This window comes from Petromyzon marinus, unplaced genomic scaffold (assembly GCF_048934315.1).
Source record: "Petromyzon marinus isolate PM22_M1 ecotype Great Lakes invasive population unplaced genomic scaffold, UKy_Petmar_22M1.pri1.0 PM_Scaffold_28, whole genome shotgun sequence".
Taxonomy (NCBI): domain Eukaryota; kingdom Metazoa; phylum Chordata; class Hyperoartia; order Petromyzontiformes; family Petromyzontidae; genus Petromyzon; species Petromyzon marinus.
The window spans coordinates 496,104-521,717 of record NW_027423257.1 but is presented as its reverse complement, the minus strand read 5'-3'; the positions used below and the strand labels follow the sequence as shown (position 1 = coordinate 521,717).

General features: G+C 48.8%; 1 long non-coding RNA gene across 2 annotated transcripts; it reads right to left on the bottom strand.

Annotated features, from left to right (window-relative positions):
- Positions 1-4,234: 4,234 nt before the first annotated feature.
- On the bottom strand, positions 4,235-22,838 carry LOC142923093 (uncharacterized). Of its 2 annotated transcripts, none has more exons than XR_012940515.1 (5): positions 22,667-22,838; positions 20,419-20,505; positions 14,770-14,969; positions 8,453-8,536; positions 4,235-8,175 (listed from the first exon to the last, which is right to left on the bottom strand). It is a non-coding gene; the product is annotated as an uncharacterized LOC142923093 (long non-coding RNA). The 2 variants fall into 2 exon arrangements; XR_012940516.1 differs by lacking the exon at positions 22,667-22,838 and adding an exon at positions 21,633-21,956.
- Positions 22,839-25,614: the final 2,776 nt, after the last annotated feature.

The window sequence follows — 25,614 nt, the reverse complement described above, 5'->3', positions numbered from 1 at the left end:
CCCCGGTACAGCTATTGAAGGCTTCACGAACTACGTGGTCAAAATAGATGTTAAATAATGTGGGAGCCAGAGGACATCCCTGTCGCACCCCAAGGTGTACAGGGAATGGCTCTGACTCCCGGCCACGTAGTTTTACCCGGGCCCGCTCACCATTATGAAGGTCCTTAATGATCGTGAGCAGAGGGTCAGGTACTCCAAAAGCACGAAGAACGACCCAGAGCCCCGGCCTACTGATGGTATCATAGGCCTTGACCAGGTCAATAAAGCAGAGATGTAGGTCTTGTTGGAATTCCCTACACCTCTGCTGTAGCAGACGGACAGAAAATATGGCATCTGTGCAGGACCGCCCTTTCCTGAAACCGCATTGGGGCTCCGCAAGCCTCTCCTCAGCGTGCCTGGCAAGGCGATGCTGAATAATCCTTGCCAGGACCTTTCCCGGCACACTGAGGAGTGAGATGCCCCTGTAGTTGTTACAGTCTGTGCGGTCCCCCTTCTTAAAAAGGGGGACCACCAGGGCATCCTTCCAATCCTGCGGAACCCGTCCAGTCGTCCAGACTGTTGTTATGATGTCATATAGGGCAGTCTGTGCACAAACGCCACCCTCCCTCAGCATTTCGCTTGGGAGATCATCTCTGCCCGCTGCCTTTCCTGGTCTCAGACTCCGGATCGCCTTCAATACTTCCTCAGCAGATGGCACCTCAGCCAGCCACTCACAGGGGGGGACTTCATCCAATATTTGAGGCACCGCAGCCTCAGCAGGGTCATCCTCACTTTGTGCCACGATGTTTTCCTGGCTGAGGGATTTTCCCTCCCCCAGGACCTCACAGAAATGCTCAGCAAATCTGCGAACCTGTTCCTGGGGGTCGGAAATTGGATCGCCGTTTTTTCCCCTAATGATGGTAATAGGTGTGGCGCTGCAGGTTACTTTTTTGATGGAGTTAAATAGAGATTTGTGATCACGGGCCACTGAGGCAGACTCCATCTCCTCAGCAACCCGCGACCACCACCCATCCTTGCAGCGCCTCACGGCTCTCCGAACCTCCGAGCGAAGGCTGCGGTAAGCCTCCTCATTCTCTGACGTGGGACTCTGTAGCCGATGACAGTGGGCCTGTCGCTTTTTCTCAACCATCGTGAACAACTCCTCTGTCATCCAGGGTGTCTGGGGAGGTCTGGACCGCGTACCCAAAGCAGCCATTGCAGCAGCATGAGTCACAGTCCTAAACCTCGCCCATTTACCCTCGACATCAGGAGGAGTCGGGGTCGATGCCAATCCCAGCCGCAAGCGATGATGAAATTCTCGCTTGCAACTTTCATCAGATAACTGAGACCAGGCCACTTTAGGTTGGAATGGGGTCCTGGGTGTACACCCACCACCGGAGTGGAAGAATGGCAGGCGCATCTTACAGATGACTAGTCGATGGTCAGAGGGCAGATCAGCTCCACGGTAGGTCCTGGTGTCAAGGACATGGGCTCGCATTCGCTGGTCCGTCACTATGTAGTCCAGCAGATGTTCTTGCTTGGACCCGGCATGCATCCATGATGTTGTGTGGATGCGCCGATGCCGGAACAGCGTGTTGGTAATTACAAGCCCATGGGCTGCACAAAAATCTAGCAGCCTCCTACCGTTGTTATTGAGCTGATCTGGCCCATGCCCTCCAATCACTCCAGGCCAGGTGCCAGTATCATGACCAACTCGGGCATTGAAGTCACCCAACATGATGACTCTATCCCGAGGGGCCACTTTAGCCAGCACCTGTGACAGGAGGTCATAGAAGGCATCTGACTCATCGGCTTTGCCTGCATCCCTCCACGGATGTTCATCTTCGGTGGGGGCATAAGTAACCACGACCACCATTCCTCGCCTCCGGTTGATGGGAAGGCGAGCCCAAAGTAGCCTGGGGCTTACAGCTTCCCACACCTCACCGCCACGCTCCCACGCCCCCTTCATTCTTTTGTTCAAAAGAAGACCCACACCCTGTTGTTTGGCAGTCTGCTGCCCCGAGTAGAGGACTGTCCACCCCTCATGGTGGCAGGAGCCAGAGCCGGTCCACCGGACCTCCTGAATGCCGCATAGATCCAGGCGGTACCGGTCCAGCTCCCGACAGAGGAGTGGCAGCCTCTCCTCTGCAGTGAGCGTTCGAACATTCCACGTGGCCAACCGTAGTGGCTTTTCGTTGTTTCTGGAGTAGCCCCGAGGGTAGGTATTCAATCTCCTGGCTCCGCCAATTGGGGTTTGGCCAGGAGACGTCATAGACGCCTGGCCCCCCGGGGCCTCCGGCACAAGCTTAGTTGTTACATATTTAAGTTTAATTCGTAGTTTCGTGGTAATTAATTGAAGGTGGAGGGGTTACCAGCCCCTCGCACCCGTCCAGAGCCCCCGTTTAGCCCCTGTGGTGGATACATATGCCATGAGGGGAGGAGCCAATCAAAATTGGATCTCCCCCCACAGCGCTGTCCACGACAGAGTTGCCCGTCCGGCACCGCGAGGAGGTAGGGGGTTGTTTTGCCGGACTCATACGTACACACAGCACTGTACATACACCACAGTGTAAGTACACACGATACTTTCTGCTATAGGCTGACAATGGTTATAATAATCTACAACACTTACAAACTATACAATCCAAATGGGTAAGCACAGCAATTATAACCATTTAAAATGATCGAATATAACAATTCACCTTCGTTGTCTAGACACACAGTGATCAACAAGAGTCCTTACATATATTCATAAAACCACGTCAACACGCTATGAAGCATGCACCTCTTAGTTTAAGTATATCTCGATAAACATTGTAATATTTTAGACGGTATTTCACAGTTTGGGCCGATGAATTGATAGAAGTTTACTGGCCAAAATAAATTTGCAAACTAACAACATGCACATGATTATGCAAGGAGATGCTTATTCGTATTCAAACTAAAGCGAAAAATGATGCAGTGAAATGCACATTACTATTTAGGCTTAGCAGAATGGCCACATGAGCGTAGGTATGTTGCTGGATATAAGGAGCGTTACTTCATAAATGGGAAGAATAATCCGAACCAGTGTGCCGAAGCAAAGGCAAAACATTGAAGTATGAACTTGAAAAAGACTTCATGCAAATCAACTAAACGAATAACTTCACTACTCATTAAACATGAGGTCAATATTCTTGATATTGTTAATAATTCCAAACGTTTGTAGTGGAAACAGAGAATGAATTAGAATGGCACGCTTTTTTTTCAATACCATAACGTACTTCAGTGTTGTGGGGCATATAAGATTCATATCGTCAGTTTAACCTTTGAAAATAATCACAAAACCTTGCTATCCTAGTCTACTACTGTTCGTATGTACATGAATCTGTATTGCTGTGTATGTCCACGCGTGTGTTTATTTACACTCGTTTATGTGGATATGTACATGCGTGAATGTGTGTATAGGTATGTACAATCATTTGTTCGCACATTTGTTCGTGTAGTAGAACGCAATCCCGGTGTACGTACACTGCAGTGTATGTACACTCGTGTGTGTATGCGCACTCTTGTATGCATGTGCACCCGTGTGTATGTATGAAGCGGTGTGTATGCACATTCGTGTATGTTTTTACAGCGCTGTGTATGTCCACTCGTGTATGGGTGTACATGGGAGTGTATATGTGTACTCGTGTATGATTGTGAATTGGAACAAACAAATTATTTTTCATTGTGTCGTACAAAGAATTGAGGGGCAACGTGGTAATGAATGCGCCACCACGACAGGGAACTACAGGGATGAGACTCCCCGCTCGTGGTGCTAAATTAATGAAAACAGCGCCAGAGCAGACAGAGCCCCGCCCCTACAGCTCGTGAGTGTGACGTAAGGAGTGTGACGTAGTGAGTGTGACCAGCGGACCGCCACGATGCTACCAGGTAAGGGTAAACTTGTGTGATGGAGATGCTTCACCTGAAACTCGCCTCCACACGTGTTCGCTATGAACATTGTAGCAATAAGGGACGATCAGTCATCTTTAACATAGCAGGTCTTTATTGTTCTGCAAGTATATTAACGTTAGAACTCGTAGAAACACATGCACACTCGTGTGTGAATGCACACCGCTTTATAGATAGTCGTGTTTGGATGCACTCTCGTGTGTGTATGTCTACTCGTCCGTGTTTTTTTAAGGAAGGATATGGTAGCAATAACGTACGATTAGTCATCGTTAAAAAAAATTAAGGTCTTGATTAATATGCAAGAAAATTCACGTTAATACTCGTATCGAAATCTTTATTAATACGCATGCTCAAACAGGAAAGGAACTAGGCAAATTATTTCCCAATAGGAATTCAACAGTTAAAACATAATCTCAAAATCAAAGACGTAAACGTCGATTTCCCCAATTGACATCCTTTTCGACTGAAGCCATTCGTCTAGAAGTCCAAGCCATCAAACACAGGAACAACGAACGTACAATCCACGCACACTCTGAAGCCTATTATTTGAAGTGATTTAATTCATTACACAATGATGAAAATTAAAGAACATGTTTAAAATATTGAGCAAAGTTGTAACCACAGACTTTCTCCAACTTTTGCTCAACAAGACCACTTAACCGCGAGAGTAAAATCAGGAATTGAACCACCTCACAACCACTGCGTATCACACCACATCAACAAGTAATCCGATAGGACTACAAAGCACCACCTTAACATGACGAAGTCTAGAATAAACTTCAACACTCACAAGACGGAATTCAACACAAACACCACCACAAAATGAATAACAGGAATGGACAAATCATAAAACAAGACGGCCTTATTAATTGATCTAACATGCACATTCCAAGACTTTAACAGAAGTACTCAATACTTTGATTATCCAGCCACTCCAGCAGCCATTTCTCAGTATCAACCTGCATGGGGTCGAAAGAGGAATTGTCGTCAGGGCTCATTACATCCACTACATCCACGCATCTCTCCGGATCCACCTGTATAGGGTCGAAAGATGATTTTGTTCCAGGACTCATTGCAGCACTTTGTATTTCACCTTTTGATTTCACTTCGCTATCATTGCGGATCTTCTCATGCTTGTTTCGGGGTGATGACCGTGAAAACGTCCTCTCCAAAGGAGAACAATTCTACGGTTTCTCGCCCGTGTGAGTTTTCTGGTGAAGATGTGGTTTATGTGCAAATGCCTTCCCACACACAGCAATTGAACGGCTGCTTACGCGTGTGTGCGTGGCACTGTGGAGAGTTTATCTTTTCCATTGTTGATAATTAAAGGCAAACTCTAAGCAAATTCTAAATAACGTCTAACCGAGACAGAGTAACGTCTCGTAAGTCGAACTACACGCGATTACCAGATTATCCACTAACAAAGAAACTTACCTGTTGATGCACGGCGTATCGATATCCCTGATGAGATCGACACGACCTCTCCCGAAGCAAAGTCGCCAACAAGTCGCCACGCAATCGTGCTCAACACGCTGGGTCTCGCAGGAGAAGGGTAGTCTGCAGGGCGAGGAGTCGAGCGTCTATCCTCAGGAAAATTCCTCTCCAAATGATCTTGATGTGTAATGTTAAGCCCCTTATAACTCCCCTCTAGCATCCAAATTCTTTGTTCTCAACGTGGCCTATCATGGCCTTGGCATTCAATTGTAAATTTTTACATTTACAATCCGCATTCCTAGCAACATAGCTTCGTTAATCTGGCCATTGTCCTTCAAATATAATAAGTATGCACATCTCACTGAATAATTCTGTACTTCGTGTTAATTTGCTAATATTCACGCCCGCAATGTTCTGTAAACTTCTGCAGATTTAGAGGATTTAATAGCGACATACAGTCTGAAGGATCAAAATGATGTCGAGTTCAATTTGGACTAAGAAGTGCAAGTTTATGCTGTGCTGACCGTGTTTTATAAATATATTTAAGGACACTCTTGTTGAGCAGGGTGCTTCGAGAAAACGAGGGTGGTTATGCTTCCAATTTCTGTCATAAACTTTGAATAATCATCTGCATGGTTTAGCTTGTAAGCATGGTTTATAATAACGTAACGCCAAAAAAAACAATCGTCACCTTTTAGTCTGTAACATACGACATTCGGTGTGTGTGTATACACCAGTGTATGTATTCAATATTTAGCACGTTTAATATGTTGGACGTGTTTTCATGGTAATTACATTCAATATTGAGGGGTTTACCAGCCCCTTGCACCCGTCCAGAGGCCTCGTGGGCCACTGTGGTGGGGGAAATTGCTCACATCCACCACAGCGTTACCGTCCGGCACCGTCAATAAAGGAAGAGGGTTGTTTTTGCAAAACTTTACTCGTGGCAGGGGAATGACAAACAACAGGGAGTGCCTCCTTCTGAGAAACAAAAAACGAATGAAGGGGGTGTGGGAGCGTGGCGTAAGGTGTAGAAAGCCGTAAGTCACAGGTATTATTAGAATTGAGACAATGACACCAGCACACAATGGTGGGGTCGTTTGGAATGATGTTGCAATGATGAAAGATGGAGTTCTCGACTTTGCATTTCATGAACTTTACATTCCATTGTTATTTTTTGAATTTACAATATGCATATCTAGCAACAGAGCTTCGCTAATCTGGCCATTGAGCTTAAGCCTGAATACGTATGTTCATCTCACCGCATTATTCGCGTTAATTTGCTAATATTCACCCTGCAATGTGCTGCAAACTGCTGCCAATTCAAAGGCGTTACCAGGAACATGCAGTATTCAAATTGTGATTTGGAATTTGAGGTGCAAGTTTATACCGTGCTGACCTTGTTTTATAAATATATTTATGGACACTCGTGTTGATAATTGTTTGTCAGAACAACCAAGGTGATTTGTCCACGAATTTTTTTACAATTGCTGTAATACACTTTTAATGATCATCGAAATGGTATGGCTTGTAAGAGTGTATTTACACTGCTGTGTATGTACACTTGACTTTGACTCGTGTGTGTGTGTACAGGTGTTTGTTGTAAGCATTGTACAGTTAACGAACGATCAGAAAACTTAAAAAAATCTGATTTGTATTCATCTGCAAAAAAATATTAACGATAATATTGCTGTGCATGCACACTCGCGCGTGTGTACACTGCTGTGTATGTACACTCACGTGTGTATATATGTACTTCTGCGTGTATGTATAACAAACCATAATATAGGAAACACCACAAGACGAGCACTCGTCTGTGTATGTACACGTTTGTGTGCATATGTAGGTACAATCGGTCGTGTTCGCAGTGGAACGCAATCCTTGTGTACATACACTGCTGTGCATGTACACTGCATTGTATCTCTGTATGTATGTACACCCCTGTATATGCACACTCGTAAGTGAATGCCCACCGCTGTATATATATAGTCGTGTTTGGATACACACTCGTGTGCATGTCTACTCGTCCGTGTTTTTTTTTAAGGAAGAATATGGTATCAATAATGTACGATCAGTCATCTTTAAAAACAAATCAGGTCTTAATTCATCTGCAAGAATTTTAATGTTAAAACTCGCATCAAAATCTGTATTAATTAGCTTGGTCAAACAGTTAAGGAACTAGGAAAATTATTTCACTTTCAGGAATTCAACAGTTATAAAATATTCTCAAATCAAACACGTTAACGTCGATTAATCATTTCCAATTGACGTCCTTTTCGATTTAAGATATTCGTCAATAGGACTACAAAGGACTACAAAGCACCACCTTAACGTGACGAAGTCTAGAATAAACTTAAACACTCAAGAGACGGAACTCAACACAAAACACCACTACAAAATGAAAAACAAAAATGGGCCATTCCTAAAACAATACAGCACACATAGGCATAAGTATAATGACCACATTAGCTTAGGAGCGCTGATTAATATGCGGATTGTAAATTTACGAAATCAACAAGTGAATGCAACGTTCATGAAAGGCGACGTCTAGAACCGAAGATTTGCATCCCCAGGGGGGATTATGAGAGATATTTTACAAATGCGCAGGATAATCTGACCCAGTACGTTGCGGCAAAAGGCAAATAAATGGAAGTATGGACTTGAAAAAGACTTGACGCACATAAACAATATTATTTACTGAACCTGAGGCCAAGCTGAACAAGAGGCCAAATTTCTCAATATCAGTAGTAATTGAATGCAGAATGCATTAGAATGGTGTGCATTTTTGTCATCGTCATGAAGTCCTTCAGTGTTCTTATGTTTAACCTGTGAAAATAATCACAAAACGCTGTTATCCTATTACACTGCTGTGCGTATGGACATGCGTAGTGTAGTGTACTGGTAGGGTAGTGGTAGTGTAGTGGTAGTGTAGTGGTAGTGTAGTGGTAGCTTAGTGGTAGTGTAGTGGTAGTGTAGTGGTAGCTTAGTGGTAGTGTAGTGGTTAGCGCGCTGCTCAATTCTCTTTGGTTCTATTCGGTAAAGTCACGTAGGTAAAAAATTAAAACAACAAAAATCACGGCCTTCATCAGGTGAAGGGACCAACCTGTCCAGCGGACAGCGTTGGAGTGAAGAAAGCCAAGCGCTGGTCGCCTCCCTTTAAGCTGTGAGGGGGCAAACAGCAAACGCCCTGACAAAGAAAATTAGCATCAAACGCACCACTGACAAAGCTTGGAATTAGCACAAGATGATAATACACCACCCTGGGAGTTTGGAATACCACTACTAGAATAAATATACTGTACCATTGAAATTTAGATTTGAAGCTTTCGTGCCTGCAAGGCTCCATACTCATTGGTTCTATTAGGTAACGTCACGTAGGTAAAAAATAAAACAAAAATCACGACCTTGGAAGTTTGGAGTGCCACTATTTGAAATAAATATACTGTACCATTGAAATTAGTTTAATGTTTGGTCTTTCCAATTGTTGCTTAATTTGAAACCATCTTCTCGGTTGAAATTGTGTCTGTGTTTGTAAATCTGAATTGCCTCGTGAACAAATCTCTGATGATAACCTGTCGGTTTGCAAAGGACCTTGGTATCGGAGAAAATTATATCGTGATCACCCACAGCGTTGAAACAATTATCAGCTACGGCAGAATTCGTTCTGCCGTAGCAGAATTCGTTCTGCCGTGTTTCAAATCTGATTTGTGCTCGCGAATTCGGTCAGAGACATGTTGTTCCGTCTCCCCGATATAGCAATCACCACAAGTGCAGCTCAATTTGTAAACCCCGGAGTACTGTAAATCAAGAATGACATCCTTCACGGATGGGATCAGGTCACGGATTTTGTGTACTGTATTGAACCGGACCAGGATCTTGTGTTTGTTTAGAATTTTGGAGATCTTTTTAGTAACGCCTGCTATATATGGTAGTGTGATGGTTTTGACCGGAGTATCAAGTGGTTGTTTCTGTATGGAGGGAGAAACAGCTTGGCAGATGGTATGGTCAGAGTATCCGTTTCTCTTGAGGGCCAGATGTACGTGTTTAAATTCACTGGCCAGGTGGTGTTGGTCCGAAATACAATGAGCCCTGTGGTATAACGTTTTGATGAGATAATTCTTTTGAGTCGGGTGGTGGTGGGAATCAGGTTTCAAGTAGGAATCTGTGTGGGTGGGTTTCCTGTGGACAGAATGTCCCAATGAGCAATCAGGTCTCCTCTCAAACAGAACATCCAAGAACGGCAACTTGCCATCTTTCTCCACTTCCATGGTGAATTTGATGGCGGGACGTCTGGAATTGATGTGGTGTAGGAAGAGGTTCAAAGCTGGGAGGCCATGTGGCCAAATGACGAAAGTGTCGTCTACATATCTCTTCCACAGAGAAGGTCTGAGGGTGGAAGTCTGGATGGCGTCTGATTCAAATTTCTCCATGAAAACATTGGCTATCACTGGTGATAAGGGAGAACCCATGGGGGTACCCATGGGTTCTCCCTTATGTAGACACCGTGATATTTTGGCAGACTTCTTACGACTGTTTCCAGGCCAGCTGCCAAGTTGCCTTGGAATGCACAAAGACAGCTACCACTGGGAGGGGTGTCCAATTTCAAATGCGTTGAGATGCGAAATGTGAGTGGCTCATCGCGCTCAATGCACTCTGAGATGCCTTTGACGTCAAGGGAGGCGGCTTTGTCGACCTCAAATCACTGTCGGATATTTTATCGAAATCTTTGGATGGGTTGAAGCAGCCAAAGGGTCGCACACTCATCGCTCACCGCTTACAGTTCAGATCTTGCTTCCCGCCCTGGTTATTACTGCCGCTGCATTAACCACAAAGATACACACCCATTCCGTCACAGCGGATGTTCAGGATCTCCACCGATGTAATTTTAAATGCTTAGGCCACTATGTCCAAGGGGAGAATGACACATAAAATATCACTAAAAATGAATCAGCTAAATTTACACAGCAACGCCACCCACTACTGTGAAACTACAACAGTCTGTGTGAGACACAGCTGCACCTATCTCAAGGATAGCCTTGCCCCATGAGAATGACAGCACCAATACTAAGCACACTCACTGGCCATGTCGTTACTGCTGTTTATATTAAGCTCGAATGAATCCACCACACATTCCACCCACGGATGGGGAGATGGCGATGTCTGCCGTAGCAGGAAGGTGAAACGGTGTCGTGTTTGTCTCTTCACTGATCTAAGCCAGCGCAGCCCTCCTCCTCACTCGTCCAGGCATTTGAATTGAAGTCAGAGGTTGTGGAGGAGTCGAAAGAAGAGGTGGAGGAGATGATGGAGGATGAGGTAGAGACGGAGGAGGAGAAATCGGAGGAAGAGAAGGCAAAGGAGGACGAGATTGTGATGGTGACAATGGAGGAGAACACGGAGGGAGAGGATAAAGACAATACGGATACGGAAGGCAAGGAGACAACAAAGGATGAACAGATGGTCGTGGTGGAGGAGATGGAGACGACGGACAAAGCGGAAACAATGGTGGTGGTGGTGGAGGAAGAGAAGAGGGTGGAGGAGATGGTGGTGCTGGAGGGTGAGGAAAAGATGAAGGAGGAAGAGATGGTGCTAGTGGAGGAGCAGAAGGTGGAGAAGACAGAGGTGGCGCAGGAAGAGGATGAGGAGGTAGAGGAGAAGACGGTGGTGGAGGATGAAGAAGAGGGGATGGAGGAGGATGAGACAGAGGAGGAGAAGATGGAGGAGGTGCAGGTGGAGATGCACGAAAACAAGAGGAAGCGAGGGGGCCTCGCTCGCGTGACGACAGCGTTCACCTCACTCCTCCGCCATGTGCTGCTTTGTGGTGGCAGGTCCACCGCCCAGTAGGCGTGGTGGCGGTGGTAGTGGATCGGTGCCAACAATGACCGCTATCACCATACGACCCACCCACCCCGTGACACACGCCACACACACACCGCACGGTTCCCCAGAGAGACTGTGCCACTGTGACCACAGCTGGGGAATGAAGATGAGCAGAAGATGCCAGGACTACAGGGGAGAATGACTGCTACCAGGACACCTCACATCACACATACACACAGGACTATTCCATAAGCATAGCCGGCCCCACACTGGGCCCCTTCCATGCTGGTTTTCATCCAGGCAGTCCTCATGGGATGACCTTGCCATGGTTTCCAGGACGTGGAAGGGGCAGCTGACCCAGTGTGAGAGAGCTGGAGGGGTCTGGTGCAGACAATGAACAAAACCTGCACGTGCCAAGTCTCAAGGCCACCCTGTTAAGAATTAGGATCAATATATTTGTTGTTGGTGTTACTATAAACTTTGTGAAATCAACCCATGAGGACACAACGTAACGTTGCATTGCTTGCGAGTGCTGCCTGGGTTGGTTAAATGTGCCTTGGCTCGTGTGTGCGCTGTCCCGGCTATGTTTGTGGCGGTACAAGGACAAATAGATAATAAGAGACGTTTTACGAAATGGTTCTTCTTCAGAGTACATACAAGCGGTGGTGGGAAAACATTCAGGTGATTCGCCTTCTTCCCCACAAATAATCCCATTCTCTGCCCCACAGCTACACTACCCCACCACTCCATTGGCCCTCTGCCCACTGCCCCTCTGCTCCACCATCTGCCACAGCAGTTGAAACAAATGATTGAGTATCTTAAATCCACCTGCCTCTGTGCACCAACCAGTGAAAATGGGTGCGCAACAATCAAGCGGCAAGTTGCGTTTGGTGGATTAAAGAGAAAGCAAATGCAGGACTGTGCCACTGCTCCACAATCCCAATTGCTTTGGCAAAATATTCAAAGAATGCTGCTGCTCACTAAACAGGTTGCTGCTTATGTCTTTAACGTGGGGGGTGTTTAGAGGCGGCCCATGGACCTAGTGGTCAAAGCACTGAATTGGCACAACGGAGTACCTGGGTTTGAATCCAGGCAGCAGCCTGTGATCAAAGCAGATTCTCAAGTCTAGCGAGTTAATGGTCTCAGCCCGGTCATCATTCACTGCACAACACAAACTATCACATGGCTGCAATGTGGTTCTCCATGTACTTAGGATAAATTCCAGCTGTAAGAAGTAACAACATTGTTGTGACCAACGTTGCTCTTAAATAAAGAACAGGTGGGAAAGTCCTGCCCTTTACGATGTGGACCAGACAGCACTTGAAGGGTACTCAGAAATAGCTACGTGATATTAGTTTCAGTGTGCCATTCTCTAGCAAAAGGCTTGCATCATCATCACCACCCATCAACATTGCCAGCCATCTAACACACACGCACACTCACCATGATACTTACACACCCACACAACAACAACCGCCATTCGCCACTAAGTGGCGGTGACGTCACCACGACGCTTGTGCCAGGCTATGTGCACCCTGAGGCCACGTGAAGTGTCGAACGCCCGCTGGCAGGAGATCACGGGGCAGACCCAGGTGCCACGGGTCGACTGACTGAGATGACTGGCTGATGCACCACCTGTGCCCCCAACTGTGCCAACCTGCTGTGCTTTAGCCACCCGGCGCTCCGCTCGTTGTTGTGAGCGTCGCTCCTCCGCCCTCCGTTGTTGTTGGAGGGCGACTACCTCCAACTGCCCAGTAGCATCCTTCACGAGCCTCCTCCACAGAGGCCGATCTTGACACCGCTGCTACCAGTCATCGGCAAGTCCACTCAGCTCCACGTCCTCCTGTACCACATCACTCCATCTCTTCTCTAGCCCGTGCCGCGCCCCCTTTGCCCCCTCAATCCGGCCGAACAAAAGCTGTTTCGGCATGCGGTGGCTGGGCATGCGGGCTACATGACCCAGCCATCGCAGCCTTGCCCGCCGGAGGAGCTCACCGATGGGGGACCTTGCCCAGATCTTTCAAGGATTTGTGAGCTCCTCACACAATCCAGTCTGGTTAAACCCAGGATGGATCGTAGGCAGGCCAGCCTAAATGTTTCTAACCGGCGAAGATGTTCCATTAGGGGGGTCCACGTTTCGCAAGCGTAGAGAAGGGAGGGAATGACCGTGGCCGAGAAGACCTGAAGCTTAGTGCGGAGCGACAGACCAGGTAGCTTCCACACAGCGTTACACAACCGATGAAAAGATATTGCCGCTCGACTGATTCGGAGTGAGACCTCTGCTGTTAAACTGGAGCCAGTCATAAGCACACTGCCCAGGTATGGGAAACTCTCCACTCTCTCCACAACTGCCCCATCACCGATCATGAGTTGTGGGGGTGGAGTGTCCGATGGTACAAAATACCCAGGCAGGTACTTAGTTTTGGTGGGGCTGATGGTAAGGCCCCACCTCTTAGTGGCACGCTCCAGTCTCAGCAGCAGCGTCTCCAACTCCTCCTCTGACTGAGCAGCTATTACCAAATCATCAGCATACATAACGTAGTTGAGCAATAGGGAGCCATCCCTTGACCGCACCCGGGCATCGATCAGCCTCCCATTATATCTGTACCATATGGAGATTCCCCCGGTACAGCTATTGAAGGCTTCACGAACTACGTGGTCAAAATAGATGTTAAATAATGTGGGAGCCAGAGGACATCCCTGTCGCACCCCAAGGTGTACAGGGAATGGCTCTGACTCCCGGCCACGTAGTTTTACCCGGGCCCGCTCACCATCATGAAGGTCCTTAATAATCGTGAGCAGAGGGTCAGGTACTCCAAAAGCACGAAGAACGACCCAGAGCCCAGGCCTACTGATGGTATCATAGGCCTTGACCAGGTCACTCACCATGATACTCACACACCTACACACTCACCATGATACTCACATACCCTCACACTCACCATGATACTCACACACTCACACACTCACCCTCAAAAACACACCCCTACCATCCTACTCTAACACACGTCATGAAAGTCACACATGCACCATTACTCACAAGCCTACAAACTCACGATGACAACAGCCGTAATTCGCCACTACATGACGGTGATGTCATCCCAACAACCCAGGTGCCATGGGATGATTGCTGTGCCAAGCTAGGTGCAGGAGGAGGTCACGGAACAGAGCCAGGTGCCATGGGTTGACTGCTGTGCCAGGCTAGGTGCAAGAGGAGGTCATGGGACAGATACTGATGCTATGGGTTGACTGCTGTGTGACAATCCCACTTGGGCGACAGCCAAGGCCAAAGGTCGGAGTACAGCCAGTAAACTCCTGAACCTGCACCACCTAGAGAGAAGGGGACATGGAGACATGGGGAGAGAGAGGAGGAAGGGAGACACGGGGAGAGAGAGGATGGAGACACGGGGAGATGGAGGAGGAAGGGAGACACGGGGAGAGAGAGGATGGAGACACAGGGAGAGAGAGGAGGGAGACACGGGGAGAAAGAGGGAGACACGGGGGGAGTGAAACAAAGGAGGCACCTGTGGGCCAGGTCCCTCCTTTGTTTCCCCCCCCCACCACCGCCACTGCTGATGTGTCCACACCACGCTTGGTTCACACCTTCTTCTGGCTGAGTCGATGTAGAGGAGGCCCAGCCAGCGAGCCGCCACTTCAGAAGCTCGTGAGCCACCGACGGTGACCGTGAGAGGGATTCCAAATCAGCCTCTCGCCACCCACAATCCACAGCACCGCCTCCACTCGCCCCGGCCTCAGCGGAAGTAGCTGCGGGGGAAGGCGAGGGGGCGAGGGGGGTGTGGGGGCTGAGAGGGACATGGGGGGTGGCGCAGGGGGAGTTATGGGGTTGAGGCGTTTTGCATAATAAAGGTTTATTTGGGTTAGTCTCCAACACACCGATGTGCCAAAGTAGAAACTAATTGGCACTTTTGTTCACGTGACAAACTTTATTAATTGGCCGTGTCGGGTGGTGACGGGTTTTAAGACATTTATATTTACACGATCTTACCGCATAAAAAAGCGTTTATTATGGGATTGGAGAGTTGGGGGTTTAGAGGGTTACGGGTTTAGTGGTATAAGGGTTTGAGGGTTAGGGGGTGTTTAGGGTTTGGGTTGTAGGGGTATAGGGGTTTAAACGGTGAGGGGATTAGAGGGTTAGGTGTTGAGGGTTTGGGGTTAGTTAGATGTTGAGAGGGTTGGGGTTTAGATGGGTTGGGACTTAGGTTAGGGATTTAGGGTTGTAGAATGTTAAGGTTTCGAGGTTCACAAGGTTAAGGGTTCTGAAGTTTACGCTTTAGAAAGATATGGGTTTAGAGGGTCAGGGTTTTAGAGGGTTTGGTTTTTAAGGGTTTAGAAAGTTAGGGGTTTAGAAAGTTAGGGGCTCAAAGAGTTAGGGGTTTGGGTTCAGAGGGTTAGGGGGTTAGAGGGTGAGGGGTTTAGAGGGTTAGGGTTTTAAAGGTAAAGAGGTTTAGAGCGTTAGCGGTTTAGAGAATTTGTTTTTTAAGGGTTTAGAACGTTAGGGGTTCAAAGGGTTAGGGGGTTGGATTTAGAGGCATAGGGGTTTAGATGGTGAGGAGTTTAGAGGGTGAGGGGTTTAAGGGTTAAGGGGCTTAGAAAGTTAGGGTGTGAAGGGTGAAGGGGATTAGAGGGTTATGGTTTTCAGAGTATAGGGGTTTAGAGGATTAGAGGTTTATAGGGTTAGGGGTATAGAGGCTTAGGTGTTTATAGGGTTAGGGTTTTAGGAATCTATGGGTCTGTGATTAACACGAACCCTATGGGAGACCCAATGATTAACACTGAACCCTATGTGAGCCCCAGTGATTAACACTGAACCCTATGGGAGCCCCAGTGATTAACAATGAACCCTATGGGAGATCCAGTGATTAACACTCAACCCTATGGGAGACCCAGTGATTAATACTGAACCCTATGGGAGACCCAGTGACTAACACTAAACCCTATGGGAGACAAAGTGAGTAACACTGAATCCTATGGGAGCCCCAGTGATTAACACTGAATCCTATGGGAGCCCCAGTGATTAATACTGAACCCTATGGGAGACCCAGTGATTAACATTGAACCCTATTGGAGACCCCGTGATTAACACTCAACCCTATGGGAGACCCAGTCAGTAACACTGAATTATTTTAGATACCCAGTGATTAACACACGAACCCTATTGGATTCCCAGTGAGTAACACTGAATCCTATGGGAGCCCCAGTGAGTAACACTGAACTCTATGGGAGACCCATTGATTAACACTCAATCCTATGGGTGACCCAGTGAGCAACACTGAACCCTATGAGAGATCCAGTGATTAACACTTATCCCTATTGGAGCCCCAATGAGTAACACTGAACTCTATGCAACTCTCAGTGATTAACACTGAACTTTATGGGAGACCCAATGATTAACACGAACCCTATGGGAGACCCAATGATTAACACTGAACCCTATGTGAGCCCTAGTGATTAACACCACGAACCCTATGGGAGCCCCAGTGATTAACACTGAACCCTATGGGAGACCCAGTGATTAATACCAAAACCTATGGGAGACCCAGTGATTAATACTGAACCCTATGGGAGACCCAGTGATTAACACTGAACCCTATGGGAGACCCAGTGAGTAACACTCAACCCTATGGGAGACTCAGTGATTAATACTGAACCCTATGGGAGACCCAGTGAGTAACACTCAACCCTATGGTAGACCCAGTGATTAATACTGAACCTTATGGGAGACCCAGTAATTAACACTGAACCCTATGGGAGACCCAGTGAGTAACACTGAACCCTATGGGAGACCCAGTGATTAACACTTCATCCTATTGGAGACCCAATGAGCAACACTGAACTCTATGGAAGCCCCAGTGATTAACACTGAACTTTATGGGAGACCCAATGATTAACACCGAACTCTATGGAAGCCCCAGTGAGTAACACTGAACTCTAAAGCCACCCACTCCCGAGTGTGCTGATTCAGTCTTCATAGGTGCTCGCTAACAGCACATTCCCCAACAGTCTCTTCAGGCTAAAAGGGAATCTCAAACGGGGAATGTATTTGACTTTGTGTGAGAGCGAGTGAGTCAGAGTAAATTTGTGTGAGGGTGAGTTTGTGAGAGTGAGTGAGCTTGTGGGTGTGAGTGAGCTTGTGAGAGTGAGTGAGTTTGTGAGAGTGAGTGAGGTTGTGAGAGTGAGTTTGTGAGAGCGAGTGAGTTTGTGAGAGCGAGTGAGGTTGTGAGAGTGAGTTTGTGAGAGCGAGTGAGTTTGTGAGAGCGAGTGAGCTTGTGAGAGTGAGGGAGTTTGTGAGTGTGAGTGAGCATGTGGGAGTGAGTGAGTTTGTGAGAGTGAGTTTGTGAGAGTGAGTGAGCTTGTGAGTGTGAGTGAGCATGTGGGAGTGAGTTTGTGAGAGTGTGTCAGCTTGTGAGAGTGAGGGAGACTATGAGAGTGAGCGAGTTTGTGAGAGAGAGTGAGCTTGTGAGAGTGAGTGAGCTTATGAGAGTAAGTGAGCTTGTGAGAGTAAGTGAGCTTGTGAGAGTGAGTGAGTTTGTGAGAGCGAGTGAGTGAGTTTGTGACAGTGAGTGAGTTTGTGACAGTGAGTGAGCTTTTGGGAGTGAGTGAGCTTGTGAGAGTGAGTGAGTTTGTGAGAGTGAGTGAGTTTGTGAGAGTGAGTGAGTTTGTGAGAGAGAGTGAATTGGTGAGTGTGAGTGAGCTTGTGAGAGTGAGTGAGTTTGTGAGTGTGAGTGAGCATGTGGGAGTGAGTGAGTTTGTGAGAGAGAGTGAGTTTGTGAGAGTAAGTGAGCTTGTGAGAGTAAATGAGCTTGTGAGAGTGAGTTTGTGACAGTGAGTGAGTTTGTGACAGTGAGTGAGCTTTTGGGAGTGAGTGAGCTTGTGAGAGTGAGTGAGTTTGTGAGAGTGAGTGAGTTTGTGAGAGTGAGTGAGTTTGTGAGAGAGAGTGAGTTGGTGAGTGTGAGTGAGCTTGTGAGAGTGAGTGAGTTTGTGAGTGTGAGTGAGCATGTGGGAGTGAGTGAGTTTGTGAGAGAGAGTGAGTTTGTGAGAGAGAGTGAGCTTGTGAGAGTGAGTGTGTAGTATAGCGGTTAGTGTGTTGCGCTACGAACTTGGCGACCCAGGTTTGATTCCCTCTAATGGTCAACACTGGTGACGATTATCTGAACCAGGCATCCCGTAGGTCAACACAGCCTCAAATGAGTGTCTGGTGAGGTGTGTGCACCCCACCAGGCACTCATTTGAGGCTGTGTTGACCTACAGCCAACTTCGTCTCCCTAGTGGAGATGTGCACACACCTCACCACTAGGGAGACGAAGATGGCCGTGCGTGGTGCTGGCCACCCACCCCCTCGTGTTCCATGCTGGCTTTCATAGGTGCTTGCTAACAGCATTTGCCCCAACGGTCTGTTATGGCTATACGGGGGATCTTTATCATTGTTCCGTGGTTATTTCTGTTTGTGGGTGTTTTTGTGTGTGCGTTTGTGGGTGGGTGAATTATTGAGTAGATGAGTGGGTGACCAAGTGAGAATTGGTGGATGAGAGAGTCTGTGAGTGAGTGCATCTGTGAGTGAGCGGTTGAGCGAGTGGATGAGTGAGTAGGTGAGTGAGTAGGTTAGGGAGTGAGTTAGTGAGTGTGTACATTTGTGTGTGAGTGGGTGAGTAGGTGAGAGAGTGGATGATTTGATAAATGAGTGGGTGGGTGAGTGCATTTCTGAGTGAGTTAGTGAGTGGGTCAGTGAGTGGCTAATTGAGTGGGTGAGTGAGTTTCTGAGTGATTGGGTGGATGGGTGAGCAGGTAAGTGAGTGGATACGTGAATGAATAAGTTAATCATTGGCGAAGTTGCTGAATGAGGAAGTGACGGAAGGAATAAATGGGAAAATATGGGTGAGTGAGTGAGTGACTAATTGAGCAAGTACATAAGCGAGTTTGTGAGTGTGTGAGTAAGTGAATAAGCAGGTTATTGATTGAGTGGATGAGTGAGTGGGTGAGTGACTGATGGAGTGAGTGAGTAAGTGATGAAATTATTGGGAGGGTGAGTGGGTGATTGATATTCTGAGTTCGTGATTAAGGGAATGGGTGCTTGAATGAGTGGATAGGTAAGTGGGTGAGTGAGTGTGTGGGTGCGTGATTGAGTATGTGAGCTGTTGATCGATTGTGTGGGTGAGTAGGTGAGTGAGTTCATGAATGAGTGACTGATAGACTGGGCGAGCAAGTGAGTGAGTGGGTGAGAGAGAGTCTCCAAGTGAGTGGGTGAGTGGGTTGTTGAATGAGTGAGTGGGTGGTTGAGTGAGTGGATGAGCAATTGGATGAATGAATGAATGGGTGAAATTATTGAGTGGGCGAGTTAATGGTTGCGAGTGAGTCAGTGGGTGGATGAATGAGTTTCGGAGTGAGTGGATGAGTGAGCGAGTCTGTGAGTGAGTTGGTCAGTGAGTGGCTGAGCGAGTGGATGAGTAAGTAGGTCAGTGAGTGGGTGCGGATGAGCGAGGTAGTTTTTAAGTAAGTGGGTCGGTGGTTGAGTGAGTTTCTGAATAAGTTAGTGGGTGAGAGCTTTTGAGTGAGTCTGTGAGCGATTGAGTCTGTGAGCGAGTGAGTCTATGAGCGAGTCTATCAGAGAGGGAGTCTGTGAGCGAGTAAGTAAGTCGGCGAACCTGTGCGCGCATGGGTAAGTGGGCGAGTAAGGGCATGAGTGAGTGGGTAATGATTTTGTGAGTCAGTTTCGGAGCGTGTGAGTGGGTGAGTTTATGAGTGATTCTGTGAGTGGATGCACGAGTGGGTGAGCAAGTGGGTGGGTAAATGGGTGAGAGAGTTCTTGAGTTAGTGCCTGAGTGAGTAGGTGAGAGATTGGGTGAGCGAGTAAGCCTGTGAGTCGTTGAGTGGGTGGGTGCACGAGTGGGTGAGTAAGTGGATTAGTCTGTGTGAGTCTATGGGTCTTTGTGTAAGTATATTGTCTATGTTTCAACGGGTCTTTGTTTGAGCTAATTGGTTTCTGTGTGAGTCAATGAGTCTATGTAAATCTATGGATCTATGTGTGAGTTTTGGGTCTCTGTGCGAGTCTATGGGTCTGTGTGAGTCTATGGATCTATGTGCGAGTCTTTGGGTCTCTGTGTGGTGCACATAGCCTGGCATGTGAGTAGGGGGTACCGTAACCCTGTGTGTATGTGGGTGGGGTACCGTAACCCTGTGTGTATGTGGGCGGGGCACCGTAACCCTGTGTGAGGGGATCTTCCCCCCCCCCCCCACCCGGGGCAGAGGGAGGATCTTGAAGGTGGACCCGGAAGCGCTCGGCTTGGGAGACAAACCTTCCTCTTCCTGCTTCGTGTTGTTGTGCTGGGGGGTAGGGGGTGTGGAGAGGGAGGAAGGGAGGAGGAAGAGAGGAAACTAAACTATTTATATTTTACCCGGTGAGGCCCACCGAGCTACACAGCTCTTCTTCAGAAGAGAAAAGGCCAAAAATTATCAGTCAACGAAGTGGCTTATCATTACGTCGACATTTATAGAAACCAAACACTCTGAACGCGACCACAGGGAGAGACACGCAAACTCAAAATATCTAGCAGGTGTGAGGGTAGGGATCGAACCCACGACCTCCTGTATTACAGGCAAGGTAGTTACGGGAGAAAGGAGAGGGATAGAGAGGCAGGGAAAGAGGGAGGTAGAGGGGGTGGGGGAGAGTGGAGGGAGAGAGGAAGGAAGAGTGGGTAGTGGGTAAAGGGAGGGGGGGGGCAAATAAGTCAAACTCACAGTATTGCTTGCACTCACCATGATACAATCACCATCAAACTCACACTGCCACATACCATCACTCACATCCTCACCACGAAACTCACAGACCCACACACACTCACCCTCGTAAACACACCATTACCATCCAACTCACACACACGACATGATAGTCACACACTCATCACAATTACTTACACACAAGCCCACCAACTCACAACGACAATGGCCGCCATTCGCCACTACATGGCGGTAATGTCATCACAACAAACCAGGTGCCATGGGTTGACTGCTGTGCCATGCTAGATGCAGGAGGACAGGGGACAGACCCAGGTGCCATGGGTTGACTGCTGTACCAGGCTAGGTGCAGGAGGTCACAGGACAGATCCGGGTGCCACAGGTTGACTGCTGTTCCAGGCTAGGCACAAGAGGTCACGGGACAGATCCTGATGCTATGGGTTGACTGCTGTGCGACAAATCCACTCGAGTGACAGCCAAGGTCAAAGGTTAGAGTGCAGCCAGTAAACTCCTGACCCCTAAACCTTGACCACCAAGAAATAAGAGGGGGATGGAGACACGGGGAGAGAGAGGAGGGAGACACGGGGAGAGAGAGCAGAGGTAGGAGGAGTGTGCGTGGAGGAAGCGAGAGCTCCTCTAGAGATGCAGGAGGTAAAGATGGCCCAGAATCAACGACGACTGCAAGGTATGCTGGGAGGCAAGGTCATGTGACCAACGCGGCACAGGGGCGGCAGTGCAGGCTGGAGCCATCGCTGTTGGAGCCGCATGGACAGAGGACCCAGAACGCATCCTTCATCCCAGCACCTGCAGCAACCACAATCACCATCACAACTATAACCAAAACAACCATAAAATAACCACAACTAAAACCACACCTCCAATTAGCACGGTTGGCTGGGTAAGGTGCGATAGAAGTTCAAAATACATACAACTACCAAAACAACCATCATAACCACCTACACCACAACTATGACCATTACAACCACCACCTACACAATTATAACAAATATAACCACAAAGACCACAACCGCACATTTAACCACAACCTACACAACCACAATTATACCACAACCAAAACCACCACAAGCACCACAACCAGAGCCACAATTACCATAACAATCAATAAAACCACCTACAACACAACTGTAACCTCAACCACCACCACAACCACCATCATAACCATCGCAACCACCACCATAACCAAACAACAAAAATATTAACGCAGATACTACACAACCACTGCATGAAGGGTCTTTATCCCTCTGTGGGTGGGTGGGTGAGTGGCTGAGTGGGTGGGTGAGTGGATGGCTGAGTGAGTGGGTGGGTGAGTGGGTGGCTGAATTGGTGGGTGAGTGAGTGGCTGAGTGAGTGGCTGAGTGAGTGGGTGGCTGAGTGAGTGGCTGAGTGTGAAATGGACTCGAACCTGCACCTCTGCATTGCAAGTCCAGTGAGCTCACGGCCCGCGTGTGGAGGGGTAAAGTGTGGCTACGCCCAGCGTGGAAGAGGAGACCAAATACTCCACATCGCGGCCTCAAGTGGAGGCCATTTCTGCCACGACAACAAATCCGTCCCTCCAGAGATACAAAAAACTAAATTTAACTCATCCCATCAGCCGCAATCTGGCAGTGCCTCTCCTCATCATCAGCAGCAGCAGGGCCGTGAACTCAGCAGGCGCCTAGCGCGTGACGGCTGTGGGCCAGGCGCCTCCTCTGCCTCCCCCGCACCACCGCCACTGCTGCTGTGTCCACACCGTGCAAGCTTCTCGCCTTCTTCGGGCTGAGTCGACGTAGAGGTGGCCCAGCCAGCGAGCCGCCGCTTCAGAAGCTCGCGAGCCACCGACGGTGGCCGTGAGCGGGAATCCAAATCGGCCGCTCGCCACCCACAATGCACAGCGCCGCCTCCACTCGCCCCGGCCTCAGCGGAAGAAGCAGCGGGGGGAGGGGCGGGGAGAGGGGGCGGGGTGAGGGGGGTAAAGGGGTGGGGCGAGGGGGTGTGGCCATGGGGGGGAGGAGCTCCGGTGGGGGGAGGGGCTCAGGGCTGTTTACGTCGCAGTGGGCGTGGTCTCATGGTACCGCCCCCTCGTCTCGAGCCACGCGCTTCCCCCTGGCAGTTTGTCCGTTGGAGAGGCGGGGAGAGCATCTGGCGAAGGTGAGGAGCGGTGAGGTGGTGTGAGTCTGTGTGTGTGTGAGTCTGTGTGTGTGAGTCTGTGTGTGTGTGAGTCTGTGTGTGTGTGTGTCTGTGTGTGTGAGTCTGTGTGTGTGAGTCTGTGTGTGTGTGAGTCTGTGTGTGTGTAGTGGTTAACGCGCCGCGCTATGAACCCGGTGACCCCGAGTTGGATTCCCGCTCAAGGCCAACACCGGTGACGATTATGTGAACCGATCCTGGGCCTCCCCTAGGTCGACTCAGCCTCAAATGAGTACCTGGTGTGGTGTGTAAACGTCGCCACTAGGGAGACAAAGGCGGCCGGGCGTTGTGTTGGCCACCCACGCCCTTGTGTGCCGTTCTGGCCTTCATAGGTACTGCTGGCTAACAGCACTTGCCCCAACAGTCTATTTCATCTATAAGGGGGATCTTTATCTTTGTTGCTAGTGGTGTTGTTGGTGGTGTTGATGGTGGTGGTGTTGATGGTGGTTGTGTTGGTGGTGGTGGTGTTGTTGGTGGTGCTGTTGGTGGTGTTGGTAGTCGAGTTGGTGGTGGTGTTGTTGATGGTGGTGTTGTTGGTGTTGATGGTGGTGGTGTTGGTGGTGGGGTTGGTGGTGGAGGTGGTGTTGTTGGTGGTTTTGATGGTGGTGGTGTTGGTGGTGGTGTTGTTGGTGGTGGTTTTGGTGGTCGTGGTGGTGTTCGTGGTGTTGGTGGTATTGATTGTGGTGTTGTTGGTGGTTGTGTTGGTGGTGTTGATGGTGGTGGTGTTGGTGGTTTTGGTGATCGTATTGGTGGTGTTGTTGATGGTGGTGTTGATGGGGGTGGTGTTGATGGAGGTGGTGTTGATTGGGGTGGTGTTGTTGATGGGGGTGGTGTTGGTATTGTTGGTGGTGTAGTGATGTTTTTGGTGATGGTGTTGATGGTGGTAATATTCTTGTTGGTGGTGGTGCTGGTGTTGTTGGTGGTGGTGTTGTTCGTGGTGTTAGTGGTGGTTCCTACGATCCGTCTTGGCTTTAAACAGGCTGGATTGTGTGAGGGGCTCACAAATCCTTGAAAGATCTGGACACTTTCCCACCAGTAAGCTCCTCCGGCAGGCAAGGCTGCGTTGGCTGGGTCTTGTAGCCCGAATATTCAAGCAGTTTTTTTGGCCGCATAAAGGTGGCTAAACGGGCATGACATGGGCTGTCGAAAATATGCACTGATGCTGTCTGGGAGGATGTGGAGCTGAGTGGACTTGCAGAAGAGTGGTATCAGCGGTGTAAATAGCATCCTTCACGAGGAAGCTCGTGAAGGATGCTACTGGGCAGTTGGAGGCAGTCGCCCTCCAACAACAACTGAGGGCAGAGGAGTGACGCTCACAACGAGTGGCGGATAAAATTCAGCAAGTTGGCACAGTTTGGGATACAGCTGGTGTATCTACCAGTCATCTCAGCTAACCTTTGGAACCTGGGTCTATCCCGTGACGTCTTGACAGCCTTTGGCACTTGACGTGGCCTAAAAGTGCACCTGGCCCGGCACAGGCGCCGTGGTGACATTACCACTACTTTGTGGCGAATGTCGGTTGTTGTTATTTTTGTGTTTCGTGTTGTGAGTAAGTGGTGATGATGTGAGTCTGCGTTGATGATGTGGGTTCATGGTGAGGATGTGAGTCCTCGTGTTGAGATCTGGGTGCCGTCACGCCCCCTCGACTATTTGTGATCCTCGCCTTCGTCTCCTGCTCCGCATGCAGAGACCCGGACTGTGCGAGAGACGCTGCGAGTTCTGTGCACCCTGCTCTGCAAGTTGCCACCATGGAGGTACGTGTGGCTCCTCCACTCGTGTGGTGAAGTATGGATGGACGTGTGCTCTCCACTTTGCGTGTGGCTACCTGTCACCTATCCATATACCTGAGTGTGCATCTGCTTGCCTGCCTGAGTGTGTGTGCATCTATCAGAGTATCTCCCCCGAGATCCTGTGTACCTGCCTGTCTATACGTGAATAATCTACAGTACTTTTATCTATCCACTACTGGATGAAGGCCTCCTTCCCTGAGACCCTGCTACCACCCCTCATGATCCTGGGATTGAATAATCCACTAAGCGCCGATTTTGTCGCTCCATCTTTCCGGCAGCGGTCCTCTCAGACATGCTCCGATACTTGGCTGCAGCTCCGTTATTGTTCTTGACCATCGGCCATCGTTGTTCCTCCTGGCCGTGGCATTTCCTGGTCCAGGCCCACTTCTCTTAACAGTTTGAAGGATGCCATTCACCTGCGTGTGTCCTCTAAATCCACACGCGTCTCATTGTAAATGCAAGTGTGACATCAGATATCGGCCAAATATCCCAACGCTGAGAACTGACAACATCTTGGCAGGACCCTCCTGATTGTGTAGCCCAGGATCTCAGAGATCCTGGCTCAGTGCTCGCCTCCTGCGCTTTCCCCAACATCTTGCTAAAGCTTATGTGGTGGACCTTTGTCTTTATGTGCGTGTAGATGAGCCGAGCTGGAGAGGCGAGGAGTAAGGGCGAATCTTGCACCACGTGGAGTGCGCTGTCCCCAGAGGGCACCGCCTCCGCC